The sequence below is a fragment of the Carassius carassius genome, chromosome 37, assembly GCF_963082965.1.
Source record: "Carassius carassius chromosome 37, fCarCar2.1, whole genome shotgun sequence".
Taxonomy (NCBI): domain Eukaryota; kingdom Metazoa; phylum Chordata; class Actinopteri; order Cypriniformes; family Cyprinidae; genus Carassius; species Carassius carassius.
The window spans coordinates 4,836,288-4,853,200 of record NC_081791.1 but is presented as its reverse complement, the minus strand read 5'-3'; positions in this window follow the sequence as shown (position 1 = coordinate 4,853,200).

The following is a 16,913-nucleotide window of genomic DNA, read 5'->3' as shown; positions in this document are numbered from 1 at the left end:
TTATTTTTACAGACTTTTTATGGTGTACTAAAATAACTGAAATGGATGTAAAATGTATAAAGACGACAGTACAATAGTAAATTTTTGTTTTTTAGAATTTAAAAGTTATATTACTGTAGTATAATAATCATAATCATAAAATGAAAAGAAAATAAATGGTAAAATAAATTGTATTAATTGGAGGTTTGCTGAGGCTCTCTTGATGAGAACCACTGATGGAGAATTACAAAAAAAAAAAAAAAAATCAGTATTATTATTCTATATTTTTTTAATCTTGCAGCTTTCTGACTGCAACTCACTTTCATCTGCGTCTGTTTTTGAGTGCAACTCTCACATTACAAAATCCAGCCAACAACCAAAAGACAGAACCCGGTCTGACACACGTGTGTTTCTCTGAACACATCGTTTGTGGCTGCGTTCCTCTCATTGTGACTTTAAGCCAGTCTGAGCTGGTTTTCTGATCTCAGTCTGGCCAGTCCGCTCTGGTTTGCTGGTTTAGTGTTGAAACAGACTCCACGTTGTTCTGCAGTCAGTGTTAATGGAGAGTCTGTGTTATGGCCCTGTGCTCCGCGTGGAACCTGCGAGTGGGCATTAAATGTCACTTTATCACTTAACCCATTATATAAGGGTTGAAAGGTCTAATAAAACCCACGCGAGGTGCTGTTATTGGACTACATAATGTGTGTTTATGGCTCTGCTGCAGGTATTCAGAGATCTTCACTTGTAAACCTGTAGAGAAGCGATGAAATTCTTCTCCTGGTGAGCATTAATGGAGGTTTATTCATTTGGCAAATGCAATTTTGTGGAAACCGATCGCGTAAAATTTTGTTCCGTTGACAAAATGTCCGAATTGATCAGCTGCACTCTGACTCGGGGAACGCATGACATGCATCAAGTGTGATTAGATCTGTTTATTTGCAGCTTCACCCAGAATGCCTCAGCAATATGTAAAGAACTTTATAGGGGTTCTTTAGTAATGAAAGGATCAATATGTATTACTGTGCTCAAGACAGGAGACAGCGGCGGCATTAATTTAACATTAATAATGCAGGATCAGATTGAGTTGAGTGTGTGTGTGTGTGTGAGAGAGAGTGTGTATCCGTTGTGATTTGAGCTAGTATATCCTGGAATGCAGTAGAAGAGATCATACATATCATTACTTTACTTTTATACAAAGTAATTTCTTAAATTAAAGTCCATGTTCCACCAGAGCTCTGGTGTTACACCAACACTAATGAACAGAGTTAGGAGTAACACATTACAAGTAACGCAACAAACTGACCTTGTAGCTTTTGAAAGGAGCCATCAAACGGATGTAGGTTTAATTTAAATGTACAAATGTAATTCATCAGAAGCAAATTAAATAAATAAAGAGTGGCTAACATTAAAAGTCAAATGTATTAACTTTTCAAGCTCTATTATGTCAAAATGTTTGCCAGTTTTAAGAGCGTTCCTTCACTGATCCTTCAAGCAGGACTCTGGTCGGACACTGAATGGGTTTGTGGGTAAAGAAAGCAGACAGCACAGTCTTTTAAAGCTGGAGGGATATCTGGACATACAAACAATGTAGGAGTGACGGGGCAAAGGGTGTTGAGATTGAAGGAGAAATCAATGGAAAATCAGCGTTTTGGGACGGCCACTCATTTATCAGATGACACGGTTAAAAAGCGCTAAGGCACTAAAAATGAGAAAAATATGTCCCGTCTCGTCCGTCGTATTGATCACGCGTGAATGGGCCTGTGGAAGGCTGAAGCTACTAATAAAACACGACACATCTGAGAGTGAATGAGCCAGGAATCGATCGGGACGGTGATCAAGGCCAAAAACATCTTCACTGGGATTTAAACCCTGATACTCTGACCTCCCACACACAAAAAACACACGTTTGACAGGGCCATGCTTCTCAAACCCTGTCCTACACTCCTGCCAGAAGACATAAGAATCCAGAACTCAAGGTCACGCGCCTCGCCGAAACCTCAGGATAGAGACCTGACGAACGTTTGAATGCGTGACTGAGTTTTACCGAAAATGATAGGTTCTACATTATATTAAGTCGTAGCTTATCAGTGGTCAAGTTGATGTCCATATGACAGAAACGTAAAGTGAAAATCATGCAGTTAGTTAATGACACGTAATCAAACTCTATTAACAGCATATACAGACTATATGTTGCGATCAAACTTAAATGAAAATATGTATAAATAGTACGCTAAATTATATAAAAATAAAAGTTCACTGATTGATATTTAGCGATATCGTTGACTTGATTGCAAATAAATGCACAGACACTATTTAACTGAACAGAGATGACATCACTGAATTCAATGATGAACTGCCTTTAACTATCATTTTGTTTTTTTGACGTGTCCCTTGTGGTGAGAAAATGATATTACAGTAGCTAAAAAATATAACTTTTGGGTTATTTGTTATTAAAAAACAAAGAAGAAAGCCCTGTCCAGATGACAACAAGTAACACATAAGTTACATAACACATTACTTTCCATAAAAAGTCACTAAGTAACACAATAAGCTTCCTTTTTAATGAAGTAACACAATATTGTAATGCATTACTTTCCCCAACACTGTGAACGAGAGTGAATGAATTCAAATAGATTCACCAAAATGTAAAACAGTTATGAATTTCCATGAGAATGTGTTGAGATTTTAGGCTGGCTTTGGTCAGTACCATTTGGACCTTCAATTTAATGCCTGGAAGATAAAGAATGAGCTATTTTACTTTCTATTCGGGTTTGGGATTCATTTGAGCGGTGGTAAAGTTGGGTTACACACTCTTTTTGTGTCAGGTTGAGGCTTAGTGTCCAAAAGCATGTGGAGTGCTCACTGTGCCACCACATAGACTTCAGTCAACGGCTTTCTTATCTAACTTAAACGCCCTTCTTCAGCCGGCCTCTTCTGATAGACCAGCATCACTTCTGCTAGAGCTTCATGAGGTCTGAAGAGGAGCAGGACTGTGTGCAGCGCTGCTTCATTACCTAAGTGCTTTATGCTCTGATTTAACGGCTTCATTCAGCACTCTCTGCTAGAAACTTCTCAACATGCTTTATGACTGCTGTGACTTGTTTTAAGCAGAGATTTCAAATGAGCAAATGTAAAACAGGATCTTTTGTAAGATCAGGGATCTGAGTGACAGAAAAGCAGTTAACATTTAACACAGTCTCAATGAACAAATCAAAGGTGATAAAGATCATTTTGTGCATAAAAAGTACTGTGTTTCAAATGATTTGCTGTATTTTTCACTCTTCACTATGGTTCTGTTGGTTGGCATTTAGCGAAATGTTTATTTATGTGTATTTATGATGTAGATAATGTATGTTTTTTTAAATGTAAGTCTGTCTAATTAAAATCTTTTCACAGTGCAGTGGTAAAAATACAATTTAATTTAGCATTTGTTAACTAGTAAACATGAACAAACACTTTTGCATTAGTTAGTCTTCGATAATTTTAGTTGTATCAGTTAAAATTAGTTAATGCATTGTGAACTAACATGAACAAACAATAAGTGTATTTTGAAACTAACATTAACATAGATTAATAAATGTTGTAATATATTGCTAATTGTTAGTTCATGTTAACTAATGCATGAATTACTGTTAACAAATGGGACCTTTACTCATTGTTCTATGAAGAACCGCTATATACAGTCATTTTGCAATAAAATAATGATAAAATAAATACAATATATAGAATTTAATTGATATATTCACACAGTTGTCCTTTTGAAGTAATTACAGGCCCACTAATATAAATGTGTCCTGTCTAAATGTGTTTTGAACAATATTTCTAATGGTCTTTTTATTTAAAGCCATTTATTAAAATACAAATAAATAGGAGTACGTTTAATAAGTGAACAGATGGTGCAAACAGTAAATGTCAGTGCAGCGCTGCTGGGAAGAGACTGCAGAATGATGCTACACAAATCTGTGAGATTCAGATCCCGTCCAGTGGTGGCCTGAAATGGCCCCTAAATCATGCAGAAGAAACATGAATACCTTATTTTTGGGATTGAACCAATGAGCAATGAAATGTATTCCTTTTACAGGCTTTCATGGTCCTACAAATATGTGACCCTGGAGCACAGAAGCAGTCATCAGTAGCTCAGGGATATTTGTAGCAAAAGCCAACAATACACGGTGTGGGTCAAAATTATTTAAAATTAAAACAGTTTTTCTTTTATGCCAAAAATTATTAGGATATTATGTAAAGATCATTCTCAATTAATATATTAAGTAAATTTCCTACCATAAATATATCAAAGCTTAATTTTTTATTTGTAATATGCATTGCTAAGAACTTCAATTGGACAACTTTAAAGGCAAATTTTACTTTTTCTTTTTAGGCAAAAATAGTTGTATCATGACCAAATATTGTCTGATCCTAACAAACCATACATCAATAGAAATATTATTTATTCAGCTTGAGTCCACTGTAGACATTCTACTAACAGAAAGAAATTTTGCAATTAAATGTCAACTAGCAGTCATTACAGTATTAGTAGACTGTCTGCTTAAAATCTACCACAACATACAACATACTATGAGAAAATTTGCAAGCATATGTCAACTTATTCTACTAACCCCAAACCTAACCCTAACCCAAACCTAACCCTAACCCTAACCCCAAACCTAACCCTAACCCTAACCCTAACCCTAACCCTAACCCCAAACCTAACCTAACAGTCTCCTCTGAGAGTTAGTAGACATGGAGTTGCAAAGTTACTCAGCGTTAGTAGAATGTCTATAGTGGACAATCAAAATAAAGTGTAACCCAAATATGTTTTCTTTCGATCAATAATCTGATTGCTAAACAACCATGCCTGTAATTATTCTCTGGAGCTTAGGCTCCGATCGCTCACAGAGACGAGACAAGCGCTCTCCTTCTCCTGGATCAAATCCAGAGAGGACATCTCTCATGGGCCTGTCAGGATTGTATTCGTAGTCGAATGCCCCATGCCCTGAACCTGGCACATTACTACAGCACAGCTACGCTTCCCAGAATTCCTCTACAGATCCATTGGAATTCCCTCGACTTCCAGCTGATCCTTCCCGAGCGGAAGAGAAGCATCCTGGCAGGCTGTCAGAGGACTTTGAAGTTTCATCAGTGCAATTATGTTTGCATGCTTCAATCAGTCACACAGAAGTGATGCAAATGGCATCTTTCTCCACACCGGAGTTCTGGGAAACGAAGAGCAGTCAAACAAGGTGTTGAAACGTTACGTATTATGGGACGGTATGAGGAAAGGAATGATACTTCTGAGGAAGAAGTGTCATTATTTTTTTGTCCCTCTGGTACCACAGAAACTCAACCTGGCGGTTTCGTTTTATATTTCCTGTTCAAGACGGATGGTCCGGTGTTTCTCTATGCTGAGTTTTCCCTCTGAAAGTTAACCTGAACGCAGCAAGCGAAGTGTTCAGATCAAGCAGAAAATGTGCAATGCTAAACATCTACATTAGAGAAGCCGTCAGCACAAGAAACAGCTTTTTTACATTTCCTTAAGCACAACTGTTGTGCAGTATATGCTTTCCAAGAGCTCTGTGTTTGCAGAAACGGAAATGTGGACAGGTGGGGTGTGTGAGGGGGTCGAGTCCACCAGCTGGCCGCAGAAATTGAATATACAGCTTCATTCCACAGCTTTTTTTTTTAAGTTTTATTGAAAATGTTTACCGTGGCAAAAAAATCCTGCTTGGGTTTTGCGTTTCTGGTAATGTGTCCTGATGACGATTATGAAATCAGAAATCCAATAGGAAAATAATGAGGAAATTAAGGCGGGATCGATAGTGTTTGCTGGTCTGGGACCCTTGAGTTGGGCCTCTCGGAGCAATCTGTGCTCACCTCCTCTGTGGATTTAGCTTTTTAACAGAAATAGCAATTTATATTTGGTTGACGGCTCTGGCCATGACTGTTTCCCTCTGCTCTCACCGGCCCTCTGTAGTTCTGCTAATTCTGTCTTTCTCATGCTTTGCGTAAAGTATTCAGAAATCTTTTATTGCTTTGGCTCCAGATTGATAAACTTACTGCATTGTTTCCTATTTGGTTTGATGGACGTGATAGGAGCGATGCCCATCTTTGAGAAAAGACTGACTATGTGTGAACATTTTGACATTTCTGCCACATACAGTAGGAAAATAAATAATTATGAAATACTGAGTAATGATGATGTAATAATTATGAGATTAAAAGACAAAATTATGAGATATAAATCATGATTAGGAGAGAAAAAGTCAGAGATTTTATATAAAATGTTGAAAGAATGACATTAAAAATAATTATGACAAAAAGTTTTAAAGAGTTACAAAAAAGAAAGTAAGAATTGTGAGATACTACAGTATGTAAGTCATAAAATTATGAGAAGTCAAAATTGAATTGAAATGATGAGACAAAAAGGCACAATTGTGAGATAGAAATGGTGACATAAAATACGGTTATGACACAAAAAATAGGAATTATGAGATAAATGTCGACTTTTTGATAAAATACCATTGACACAACAGAGTCGTAATTATGACAAAAAAATAAAAAAAATTTTTTACCTCACATTGATGACAAAAATCCTAAATTATGACAAAAGACTTATTGTAGTTTTTTTTCTAATAACTATGATTTGGTGTCATAATTTCAGCTAATGTTATAATTATTTTTCAATTACAACGTTTACATCAGGCCTGTCACTTGTATTCATGGGGCCAAGGACAATATTTATCAAATTAATACACCAGTTTCTTTTCTTCTTCTTCTTCTTCTTCTATTCTTTAACCCACACAGAAGTTTAGAAATATGCAATAAGCAGCAATAAGCCGTAAATAGACCTGTGTGGCCACAAATGCTTACTGATTTTATTATTTAATGGCAGCAATATGATAAAAAATATGTTAAAGTTACATTTGTCCATATAAATAAAGGTTAAATAAAATTACCACCAAGTAATATAGTTTATTGGTCTAACTTTAGGCAGTTTCCATCTGATCACACTGTCTAGTCAGAAGTGTTGACTTGATTTGCAGTTTTTCCTTGAGAAGTTGTTGGAAGCAGAGTTTTACTCCAGGTCATGAAGGACACATTACAGTCCAGGACACACACTCATTCTGATCACTTACAGTGTCAATATGAACACCTTTCATGTCAAATATACTATATTTTCTCTTATATACTGCAATATATCACACCTACAGTGTGTTCATGTTCATTATGGCAACCTTTGAAACTTTCACACATATGACCTTAGTTCTCATATTTTTGCAAAGTGGACTTACATAATCAAATGGAGGCATGCGTTTTCAGAAATAGTCGAAACGTGTATTTTTATGTGATATTTAGTTTATTTCTGTGAGGATATAGTCTGGTCCCTGGTGAAGTCCCTGGTAAGAATATATATATCTGATATCATTTTAATCATTTGGGTTACACTTTATTTTAAGGTGTTTTTATTACAGTGTAATTATACATTAAAGAATTGAGTGATATTAATTAACTACATGTACTTATGTGGTTAGGATTACTTGCATGTAATTGTGCATAATTTATTATTTCTTTTAAGTACATATAACATGAGTAACAAGGACACCTAAAAATAAAGTGATACCATAATTTCTTTTAACTCTAAATCAAATAATCTACGCAGATATGTGTAATTGACATCCTAAAATGATTAATCTGATCTGTTAACATGCAAGCCTGCATGTCTAATGATGTCATGATAGCAGCAGACTGGATTCAGACTGAATGATTTTACTGGCCTGTAGGTTATGATGAATAATGAGGAAGTTTGAAATGCATATAAAAAAATGCCATTAGTTATTACAATTATTAAATTGAATAATACAAACACCAGGAACAACATGCCACTGAGGGGTTCCTGCCCCAGTTTTGAGGCTACAGTTTTTCACTTAAAACTATATTTGCTACCAAGCAAATGACTGGCTCCACAATTTAACAAAAAGACATAAAAATGTTAAAATAAACTGAAATTCACAGATCATTTTAGCAGTTTTAGGTGATGATGTTACAGTGTATTACCACAAATATGTAATATTAATTTATATTACTTAGGGTTAGGATTAGTTGTTTGTTATTATGCACAATGTGCAGTCATTAAGAACATGTAATGTGTGTAACCATAAGACTTTAACAAAATCATCAATCTTGATCAGATTTTGTTCAGTGAATGTGTTGAGATTTCATGACTCACTTGTGTTGTTTGTGGTCAAAACCAAGCGGAGGCCGTAATCGTGTAATAATTTATAATACATTTTTGGTGAAATGAATATACTATATTTCATTTCAAAATTGTTTTTCATGCTACTAATTAATACTCATATCTAAATTATGTACTACTATTTTTTGTATTAAAAAATTAAAAAATAATATATATATATATATACATTTTCAATCAATGCAGTATTTAACTTAAAAATAGAGCAAAATTATTTAAAATCAAATTCACTGTGACGGCCATTTAACGGCCATTTAGCTTTTTCATATCAAGTCCACTTTTTTTTGTGGTCACATAGTGACTGCACTCTTAAAAATAAAGGGGCATAAAAGGTTCTTTCACAGTGATGCCATAGAAGAACCATTTTTGGTTCCACAAAGAACCATTCAGTCAAAGGTTCTTTAAAAAAACATCACTTTCTTACCTTTTGATAATCTGAAGAACCTTCTTGTGCCACAAAGAACCTTCTGTGAAACAGAAAGTTTCTTCAGATGATAAAGGTTCTTTAGACAAAAAAGCTTCTTCTATGGAATCATGAAGAACCTTTATTTTAAAGAGTTTTGTCCCATTCCGATGAAATAGTGATTTTTTAAATCTGCTAACTTTTTTTTCTTGGTCTAAAATGACAGAACAACAACAGAGGGTTAAAACATTTGACTATACAGAAATATATAAATGAATATACATGACGCGTACAGTGCAGTCCTCGTTCTGTCAAATCTGTCCCTCAGATCTCCACAGCTTCAGGGTCCAGCCGGATCATGGTGGGATCTCAGGTCATGTCGGGTCCGTCCCGTCGTGCTGCAGGCCATGTTCAGGGCAAGACCCAGACACCAAAGCAGACACGGACAGTCGGCATCCCCTCAATCCAGCGGCCTGCGTAGTGAAGGGCCCCTCTTTCAGTGGACGGAGCATGGTGTCCGCAGTGGGCTATTTGTCCTTGTCTAATTACGGCAGCGGGCTGCTGCTCCCTGCATGCTGATGAGTAATGGAGCGGGAGCGCTGGACGGGCCGGCGGAGGGTGATTTGTGGGCCAGGCGCTCTGTCATCCGCTCCTGCCCATTTGTCTTGTTGAGGTCGGGGGAGGCAGAGGAGAGCAGGCCGGGGGGTGAGGGGTGCATTGAGCGGGGCGCTCCTGAGCAGAAAATACTTTAAGATTACTTCCCATTTTATGGCGCTTTACACTCTACATCGCCACAGTTTTTGGAGCAGCGACGGCGGGGCGATGTGAAATATGACAGGAGCCTTGACGGCTGCTCTTTCTCTTCCCTGTATTTGTCTTTTTCAGACGGAGGAGCACTCTGATGTGTTGATCTGTTGATTTCACAGAGGCCAGGACAGGACGTCTGTGTATTTAGCTGTCCATCAGAGGCGAGTGAAATCAATATTACCAGCCCATAACGTTGACCCTTGTGTCATTAGCTTGAGTTTGTACCGTAGACAGTGTTCGGTCAATTAATTTTTAATACTGTGTTTATCTGACCTTTTTAAAACCATCAGGATTGTTTTTAAAGTTTAAAGCTTCCTTAATAATTTAGAGTTATTTCAAAGTAACCCAAAGGAATATTTCATTGCTCGGTTTGTGAAATCTCACTCTTTTGTAATTTAAATACCATCTTTTGATGAGAGGTTTCTATTAAAATTCCTCAAAGGAATGTTCCAGGTTTAACAAAGTTGAGCTCAGTCAACTGCATTTTTGGCACAATGTTGATTGCTGCAAAAAAAATTTCTTTAAAAAAGTACAAATATAACTTACAGTGAGACACTCATGATGGAACCAGTCCATTGCTGTCAATTGAGCTGGTATTGAACCTGTGGTATTCTTTTAAGCCGACTCAAATGAGAGAATTGCTGACATACAGTATAGAGTATATAAAGATATGTATGCTGTATGAGACCAGCTCCTTTGAGTCTACAGTAGGTCCAGACCTGAGTAGGTTGAGTCTGAACATTTTCAGATGTTTCAGTGTAAATAAGCTTTTCTTTGGGGTGAATGCAGTCTGGCATCATGTCAATGTCAGGTAAACCTCAGCAGTCCAGAGTCAGAAGATATGAGAGTTGGTGCTGACCACAAAACATCTTTGCAGTGTTGGACAGCAGTTAAATACTACGACACTGCTTTATATATTTATGAATGTGGATAGCAGCTCAGATCATTTTCTCTTAGATGAATGTGATAAGAAACATTTGAGTTCATTTTGAAATCGTTCTTTTGACTGAAGACTTCAGTGACTTCCGTTTGAGACGTCCTTAAGATCATTTTTGAAACAATAATCTATTATGAATGTCTGCTTTGTCTGACACACTCATTTCAGGTCTTGGAGTCTGTAATAAAGAGTTGATGACCTAAATCAAGCGTGGTTAATTAAGGACATATGCATGTGTGCATATTGGGAAACACTGCTCTAGGACACTTGAGTAAGATTGGAGGAGAAGCAATAAAATCTTATCTCATTGCTGCCTATGAGAAACAGTTGGTTCAATGTATTTCATTTACCTTTCCTGTTTGTTTTTCTTTTGCCCATCTTCTTCATAAGCACCAAGTCGTATCTATATAAAGATGCTTGTGAATCAGTTTCTCTGTGTGCACTAGAAGACCCTCCCTAAAAGCCTGTGGAAAAACTCTGATCAGGGGCCATGTCTCCATAACTCTCATATTGATTTTTGGGACTTTTTCCTCTTCCCCCCCGCTGCTCCTTACCCTTTTTCTTTTCGAGTAAATAAACACCAGATTTGTCATGTGCTCGTGGTAGAAAGGGATATAGGGGCTACTAGGCCCAGGTCAGGTCTGGGTCAGAAATGATTCATACTACCATCTTATGGGTGGAGAACTGGAGGCTCAGCCTGTGGCACTCCTCTCCTGACCCCAAATCCCCGAGCCGCTCCGGTGCTAAATCACTTCCCATCAGCTGGTTTCGGGAACAATGTAGCCCCATCACCTCCACCGGCTGCCGCTTCCTCCGGTGTTAGGGCAGAGTACAGAGCTTAGACCGGCCTCCCGGGATGCCTTCCAGGACAGGCTTTTGGGCAAGGAGCATTCCAGAGCAATCCAGACCGGATGATTGGAACTTACCAAGTCTTCCAAGAATCGCCATCGTTTGGCATGCAGGTTGGAAATTCAAGAAACATCTTGTTGACAGGGAAAAAAGTCTTAGGGCCAGTTTTACTAACTGTTCGCACCAGCGCAAACCATCTTTTGCCATTAAAATTGTACTGTCATGTTGTACTAAAGACGCGCAGTGAGGAATTGGTGCTGAAAAGGTGTGGACATGGTTATTTTTGCGTGGTTATTTTAACATGGTTATATTGAATATGCATTTTTAGGATTATCCCTTTCAGATGCAAAATTTATGAGAGGAGAGTATTCAAATGAATCATGCAACATGTTTTACTAACATTCACGCTCTTCAAATTACTGGCATTTGCGGCATTATTTAACAGCCCCCCCAAAATAATGTCTTAAACTATTTTGCGCTTGAAATAGCTGCAATTATTGTTGCTAGGAGAGGCACAGCAGAGAACAGAGAGCATGATAAAAGAGAGAGGATTTTTTCCCACACATATTATCTGGAATGCCAGAAGAACACATTATCCGAACATATTGTTTGCTGAACCATATTATTTTAAATTTGCTTCAGAAAAAATAAAAGACGACTTGGAACCCTCAACTAGGAGTCACACAATACCAGGTCTATCAAAACTTCTAGCAAACCTTAATTTTTTGGCCTCAGCTTCTTTCTAAAGTACTGTGGCATCTATATGTCTTTATTCTTTACTTTCGACTACACTAATATTCGCTGCGTTCGCTGTAGAAATTTCCCCTCTCATCAGCGCTGTTTTGGAATTGCACTCTCAAGCTAATTTGCCATGTTTTGTAAAACTGGCCCTTAATCTATTTGGTTGTCTTCTCCCAAAAATGTGAAAACAGGTGGACTGTCCCTGCCTCTTGCGGGTAACTCTTACAGCTTGCACTACATAAACAGCTTTCCTGTATTCCCGCTTTTTGGAGCACTTGTTTTTTAGAGTTGGCTCTGGAAACCCAATCTATCATGTCTCCTCAGTGGCAGGCAGATCAATATGTCAGTACCCAAACACCACCAACTTGCTGTTATGATAATGTTGGCGGTGATCGCGTTACAGCACAGTGAGCAGAGAATCGAACCTGAACTGTCAAAAGGCCTGACGAAAAGCATGAATCACTATTAGAGTGGCTGTGTTTCCCCCTCAGTCTCTTTCTGTCCCCTCCTGTTTTCTGCATGTGAGTGAAATGCAACATTTACAAGAAACATGTAGACTCCAAAATATCTAGCTACATATACAGGTGCATCTCGGTAAATTAGAATGGAAAAGGTAATTTATTTCAGTAATTCAACTCAAATTGTGAAACTCGTGTATTAAATAAATTCAATGCACACAGACTGAAGTAGTTTAACCCTCTGAGGTCTAGGGGGGTTTGGGGGCCCGGAGACGTTTTGTCATGCCCTGATTTTTGTGTTTTTTTTCAGTTGCTTATTAACATATACACGTTAAAGTCTGAAAACACTGTATTCAGTACAAACTGGGCTACAGTAATATGTAAATAACATGTTATGTACATGATTGTGTTTTTGAGAAAACAATGTTTATGCGTGCTTAGTTAAAAACGACAATTTTGAAGTCACTGAAATAAGGTCATAAAACACATACAGAACATTTGTTCACAAGACTGTCAAACCTGGATCTAGTAGCCTAGAATTTTTGCTTCAAAATGATGTGAAAGTCATTTACTCGCTCACAGAAAACAATTTATTGATTTAAATTTCCGAAGACACTTTTTATTTCAAAAGGGAGTATGCGAGTAGGCGTGATTGATCATGAATATTAGTGTGATTTACACCTGAGAAGACAAAGACCCGCATAATTAGCTGCATAATGAGCCTTTCAGTCAGCTGTGTCACTGAGAGGGAAGAGTTACAAGAAAGAGTGTGAGGACGAAATAAATGTATAGATTTTTATGTTTGTAGTTTATTTAGAATATATTAAATTATCCCACAAAATAACTTGAGATTCACTTGTGAGCGCAGTTAAACAGTTTATTAGGAACAATCAAAGCTGACTTTCAAACCTGAAAATTTTGCATCATTACTGAAGTCACACAATCCTTCATAAATCATTCTAATATTTTGATTTGCTCTTCAAAAAAACATTTATTATTATTATTATTATTGTTGAAAATAGCTAAGAATAATTTATTCAGTTTTTTTGTGATGAATTGAAAGAACAGCACTGTTTGTAACATGATTATTGTATTTATCATCATGTGTTTGCTAAATAAAAGTTTTAATTTCTACATGTACTGGCTCCAAGCTTTTGAATGGTATAGTGTATATTGTTACACTTGGAGTAAGACTGGAGTAATGATGCTGAAAATGTAGCTTTGATCACAGGAATAAATTACATTTTAAAATATATTCAAATAGAAAACAGTTATTTTAAATAGAAAAAATATTTCACAATATTACTGCTTTAGCAAATGCAACCATATATTTTGGATCAAATAAATGCAAGCTTGGTGAGCAGAAGTGCAATTCTTTACAAAAACATGAAAAATCTTACTGTTCAAAAGCTTTTGACTGGTATTGTGTCATGTTGAAATATATAAATGAACATCACATACCTAGCATTTCCAAAGTGTATATTGTTTATGTGCTCTGAAGGACATAGTATTTTTTAAGAGACTCATATGAGTGTGTTATAGAACTTAAAATAAATAAATAATAATATATATAAAAAACTCCTGCCATCGTGAAACATTTAGATGATGTGAATGAAACTTCATAATGTTTCACTTGATTATACATTTAATCAGGAGTTATAGTTTTGAAAAAGTCTTACTAGTAAAATGTGTACAAGTTATATGAAAACTAGTACAAGTGGATTTATAATAATAATAATAATAATAATAATAATAATAAAGACTTACTTATGTTTACGATGTCTGCTGGATCAAGCGGCTTCATTCTTTTTTCTGAGGTAATCCAAATCTTATTCCTCTCAGCACGTCTTCTTGGGGTGAATTATATCTTATTACTCTCAGCGCGAAGCGAACAGTAAAATAAAATAAAAACCTTGATGAACAGTCTCGCAGATAGAAACAGATAGAGACAGGCTGGTTTATATGGACAGGTGCATACGATGAAAGTGGAGACAGCTGAGTGCAATTAACAGGTGTGCAATTAATAGTGATGAATGGGACAAAGGCTTGTGGGAAATGTAGTGCCTGCAGTGGGATGACTATGGGGAAGTGGGGGGACTATGGGGAAGTGAGACCACTAGTGGACACCCAGGGAAGCACAGACTAGACACTGTGACATTAACTCCCCTCTTAGGAGCAGCTACCAGTTCTACCGAACACAAGAACAAACCAAGTAACACAGAGACCAGGAGGGAGGTGGACTGGTGGAGGATAAGGGGGAGGGACGGGGGGCCAGGTCCATAGAAGGAAACAGAGACAGGAAGTGAAAAAACTACAACAACAAGGAGACCAGGAGGGAGGTGGACCGGCAGAGGACCAGGGGGAGGGACGGAGGGACAGGTCCATAGAGGGAAACAGAGACAGGAAGTGAAAAAACAACAACCACAAGGAGACCAGGAGGGAGGTGGACTGGCGGAAGACCAGGGGGAGGGACGGAGGGTCAGGTCCATAGAGGAAAACAGAGACCGGAAGTGAAAAAAAAACACAAAAAAACAACAAAACAAAGAGGACAGGAGGGAATGGAAAGTTCAGGGCCCCAGGACAGAGCCGACAAGGCAGGAATCCAGAGTGGAGCAGGTGGAACTGGAGCCTACCGGAATGGCGCAGATGGAACTGGAGCCCACCACAGCCAAGCAGACGGGATGTCTCAATGGCTGGATGTCTAAGTGGTGCCCACAGAATAACATAGGTTTCATAGACAATTGGACGAGCTTTTGGGGCAGACCTGACCTGTTTAAAAGAGATGGTCTTCATCCCTCCTGGGTTGGCGCCACTCTTCTCTCTAGAAATATGGCAAATAGTCTTAGTGTTTATACTTGACTAACTGGGGCCCAGGTCAGGAAGCAGACAGACTGGCTAAACCGACCGTCTGCTAGCTGCCTCCCGTCACAGAGGTCAGTTAATTCTCAGCACATAGAGACTTTTTCACCTAGATATCACACTATAGAGACTGTGTCTGTTCCCCGAACTAGAAAAAACAAAAAACGTCCAAACCAAGTTAAGATTAACAATTTAATTGAGGTTCAACAAATAAAAAACAGAAGCAATATGGATAAACAAATGATAAAGCTTGGCTTATTGAATATCAGATCCCTTTCTACGAAAACACTTTTTGTAAATAATATGATCACTGATCATAATATAGATGTACTCTGTTTGACAGAAACCTGGCTAAAACCTGATGATTACATTATTTTAAATGAGTCCACCCCCCAAGATTACTGTTATAAACATGAGCCACGTCTAAAAGGCAAAGGTGGAGGTGTTGCTTCAATTTATAACAACGTTTTCAGGATTTCTCTGAATTTATTCAGCCAAGTGATGATATCTCAGATCATTATTTAGTTCTTTGCAAAATTCATATAGCCAAAATTGTAAATTCTACTTCTTGTTACAAGTATGGAAGAACCATCACTTCTAACACAAAAGACTGCTTTTTAAGTTATCTTCCTGATGTATCCAAATTCCTTAGTATATCCAAAACCTCAGAACAACTTGATGATGTAACAGAAACTATGGACTCTCTCTTTTCTAGCACTTCAAATAAAGTTGCTCCTTTACGCTTAAGGAAGGTTAAGGAAAACAGTTTGACACCATGGTATAATGAGCATACTCGCACCCTAAAGAGAGCAGCCCGAAAAATGGAGCGCAGCTGGAGGAAAACAAAACTAGAGGTATTTCGTATTGCTTGGCGGGAAAGTAACATATCCTACAGAAAAGCATTAAAAACTGCTAGATCCGATTACTTTTCTTCTCTTTTAGAAGAAAACAAACATAACCCCAGGTATTTATTCAATACAGTGGCTAAATTAACGAAAAATAAAGCCTCAACAAGTGTTGACATTTCCCAACACCACAGCAGTAATGAGTTTATGAACTACTTTACTTCTAAAATCGATACTATTAGAGATAAAATTGCAACCATTCAGCCGTCAGCTACAGTATCACATCAGACAGTGCACTATAGACCCCCTGAGGAACAGTTCCACTCATTCTCTACCATAGGAGAGGAAGAATTGTATAAACTTGTTAAATCATCTAAACCAACAACATGTATGTTAGACCCTATACCATCTAAGCTCCTGAAAGAGGTGCTTCCAGAAGTCATAGATCCTCTTCTGACTATTATTAATTCCTCATTGTCATTAGGACATGTCCCCAAAACCTTCAAACTGGCTGTTATTAAGCCTCTCATCAAAAAACCACAACTTGACCCCAAAGAACTAGTTAATTATAGACCAATCTCGAATCTCCCTTTTCTGTCCAAGATACTAGAAAAGGTGGTATCCACACAATTATATTCCTTCTTAGAGAAAAATGGTATATGTGAGGATTTCCAGTCAGGATTTAGACCGTATCATAGTACTGAGACTGCTCTTCTTAGAGTTACAAATGATCTGCTCTTATCATCTGATCGTGGGTGTATCTCTCTATTAGTTTCATTGGATCTTA